We start from the raw sequence: 3,668 nt of genomic DNA on the forward strand, positions 1-3,668 counted from the left end.
GTTCTACCCAGTGTCAGAGTGAAACTGTTGGATTTATTTTGACCCAGTGAAATTGATTTTGGACGTCTGAATTACAGAGCTGTAAAAGAATAAATGTATGTTTTTTTAAGCCACCAAATAGGTGTTCATTTGTTATAGCAGCGATAGGAAACTAATGGAATGTATTTCCCAATTTTCCCATAGTTCCAGCTGCTTTCTTTTGAAGGTTCCAGAATTTGTTGTTGCATTTCGTAGAGGGAGTATACTATAATGGTTAAGAATATCTATCCTAGAGGGGCGCCTGGGGGGCTCAGTCGGTTGAGCATCTGACTTCAGCTCAGGTCATGATCTCACGGCTCATGAGTTTGAGCCCCGCGTCGGGCTCTATGCGGGCAGCTCGGAGCCTGGAGCCTGCTTCGGATTCTGTGTCTCCCTCTCTCTGCCCCTCCCCCTCTCATGCTCTGTCTCTCTCACTCTCAAAAATGAATAAATGTTAAAAAAATAATAAAAAAAAGAATATCTATCCTAGAGCCAGATTGTATGGATTCATATCTGGGTGTCACTGCTTGGAGTACACCTCAGTTTCCTTATTTGTATAAGCACATGTGGTTCCGTCGAGAATTAAATCAATTAATACATGTAAATCAATTAAAACAGTTACTGACCCTGAAGTATTCATGACACTTTAGAGGGGCCTGAAAGCCTTATATTTGCTTCTACCAACGCAGCTAAAACAAATAATAATTTTCAATAGTATACTGATTGTGGAGGCTCCCCTAGCCACAGAAAAGGTTTTGCCAACAGTTAAGAAATCCAACTCCTTCCCTTCCTGAAAATTTTGGCCAACCACACAGACATTGAAATCGACCATATTAGGAAGGACAAACTAGCCTTCACTTTTCCACTCATGGAGAGAGCTCTATTTCCCCTTTTGTAAAGTGAGGGCATAATCTTGCATATTTTGCATTTACTTATCTTTATTCTTCCTTTCCCAACTTATTCCAAATATCCAAATCAAATCTTTCTATGTGTGTAATTTATGTGTATTATATTAGCCAAATTTATAATAGCAAAAATATTTTCTAGTTATGTATTAGAGTTAATAATTACAATACTTTTGGATATGGGGGCCCTAATGGGAGGGCACAACATTGAGATTCTGATAATCCACCATAAATCTCCATTCATTTTGTAAATTTAAAGGCAGGCAAAACTTTGTTGTGTCTTTGTATGTTTAGAAGTCCAGTTACATGGAGTTTATTTAAACTAAGTGCAAAAGGTCATAATGTTTTCATGCAATACATATTTGGTTCTTTAAAAACAACTGTGACAAATAACAGAAAGAATTCCAGAATGCTACACTTGTGATCTATACAAAACACCAACATTTTGGACTGTACATAATTAAAGAAATGTCTCAAACACATTGCAATACTGTACTGCATGTACTATATAGTACATAGAAGCATGCCTTAGGTGGGCATAGGAGTGCAGTTTAAAAAAGGAAAAGAAATATCACATTGTAGCTACTCAATTTCTTCAAAATCACTGAGCAGGAAAAGCAACATTGAACTTCCACAACGTCTATACAGTACCCAGACTTAAATCAAGACTGTCTTCCTCTATTTTTGGTAAACAACTGCATGGTAAACTTAGATGACTTTTCTCCCTGGATTTTACCTGGTAGTGGCCTTTTATTTTATTTTATTTTATTTTATTTTATTTATTTTTATTTAAAAGAGGGCAGGTTTGGCACTTTTATAATGATGTCATCAATGTTAATATCTCTTGGGATCTCGGGAAGATTCATATTCTTCACAGCTAATACAGTACAGGCTGGAGCTCCCACTAAGCCAGCCACAGATTTCTCCAGTTTATTTTGTGCATCAATCTGTGTAACAGTCTCATTCATGTCGGTCTCCAATACCCCTCCCCCATCACCCTTTCTGCAGGAATATTGTGAACCTTGTCTACATGAAACTTAAATCCAGCTCACAGAAATTTTCAAAACATTTGTCTAATGTTTCCATAAAGAGTTGAATTAGATCTAAAATGACAAGTTCACCTTCTGAAAAATCCACACAGAAGACAACATATAATGTTGCATAATAGCTATAAATCAGTTTGTTGTCAGATCCTCCAATTAACAATTCTCTTTCTAGGAAATTACAAACATTTTCATTGCTCTTAGATACCAAATGGAATGTGTCCGTGATGATTTGCTCCTGTGTATCTTCACCGTAGGGCCGGTAGAACTTGGTAAGCCACTGCTTCCCATAGTTATTGAAGCTGAGGATCACCTTGATCATGGCTGAGCTGGACGACTTGGTGGGTGCTGGGGGCCAGGGCAGGGGTGGGTACACAAGCCTTGCTTCAGGATCTTGATGGTATTCCTTCCAAAATTTGGTTGTTAAATGGAGAAGTCATGGGAATAGCAGCCCCTTTCTCTAAATAGGCTTTATATAATGAGTTTCAATCATTTAAGACTCCATTTAATATACGATGGAACATATTATTTATGTTAACTGGAGGAAGGTGTCCATGAAGTCCCATTTTGCCAAGACAATTTGTAAGTAACAAAGACTCAATTTAATATGATTACTCACTGAGGCGGGGTATCCATGACAACTATGGGATATTAGAGCAATGAGTACTATGGCAATGGGGAATTTACACAAGTCTATAGCTACTGTGGTTAAAATGTGGCATACCTGTATGTCCTCTGTTATATGTTCAGGAATTTCCCAAAGATTACAGGGACTATTTTGTTTATCTTTAGCTGGATCTTGAGGTGTAACTGTCATCTGAGCCTCAGTATTAATCAGTAATCAGCCATCAGTATTGATTTATATCATAAAGATTTGCCATTTGATGCATTTTCAACAATATTTATGGTTAATTTTTTTTAATTTTTTTTAAACGTTTATTTTATTTTTGAGACAGAGAGAGACAGAGCATGAACGGGGGAGGGTCAGAGAGAGAGGGAGACAGAATCGGAAGCAGGCTCCAGGCTCTGAGCTATCAGCACGGAGCCCGGCGCAGGGCTCGAACTCACGGACTGCGAGATCATGACCTGAGCCGAAGTCGGCCGCTTAACCAACTGAGCCACCCAGGCGCCCCTATTTATGGTTAATTTAGAACCTATATTGTTCAAAGTGTATTTGTAGATTAGAAACTATATTGTACAGTATTTGAATTGGTGAAAAAGGCAACATCTCTTTATCTTTTCTCAGCTTGAGGTATAATTGGTATATAAAAAACATGCATATTTAATGTATACAATTTCATTAGTCTGGACATCTGCATATACTGGTGATACCATCACCACAATCAAGGCAATAAGTATTCTATCATTTCCAAAAGTTTCCTTGTGTCGCTTTGCTTCCTCCCCCCTCACACCCTGTAAGGAAACTTAACATGAGGTCTACTCTCTTAAGGAATTTTAAGTGTTTAATACCATATTATTATCTATAGGCGCTGTGTTGAACAGATCTCTACAGCTTATTCATCTTGTATAACTAACTATTCACATTGAATAACAACTCCCCATTTTCCCATCACCCATTCTCTGACAACCACCTATCTATTTTCTGCTTCCGTAAGTTTAACTTAAGGAAGGTACCGCATTTAAGTCAAATCATGTAGTGTTTGCCCTTCTGTGACTGAATTGCTTTACTTTGCATAATGTC

General features: G+C 37.8%; 1 pseudogene; it reads right to left on the reverse strand.

The window, feature by feature from the left end:
• Positions 1 to 1,708: 1,708 nt before the first annotated feature.
• Positions 1,709 to 2,288, reverse strand: LOC125159832 (AP-3 complex subunit sigma-1-like; annotated as a pseudogene).
• Between the last annotated feature and the right edge of the window lie 1,380 nt (positions 2,289 to 3,668).

Source organism: Prionailurus viverrinus, unplaced genomic scaffold (assembly GCF_022837055.1).
Source record: "Prionailurus viverrinus isolate Anna unplaced genomic scaffold, UM_Priviv_1.0 scaffold_64, whole genome shotgun sequence".
In the NCBI taxonomy this organism is placed as follows: domain Eukaryota; kingdom Metazoa; phylum Chordata; class Mammalia; order Carnivora; family Felidae; genus Prionailurus; species Prionailurus viverrinus.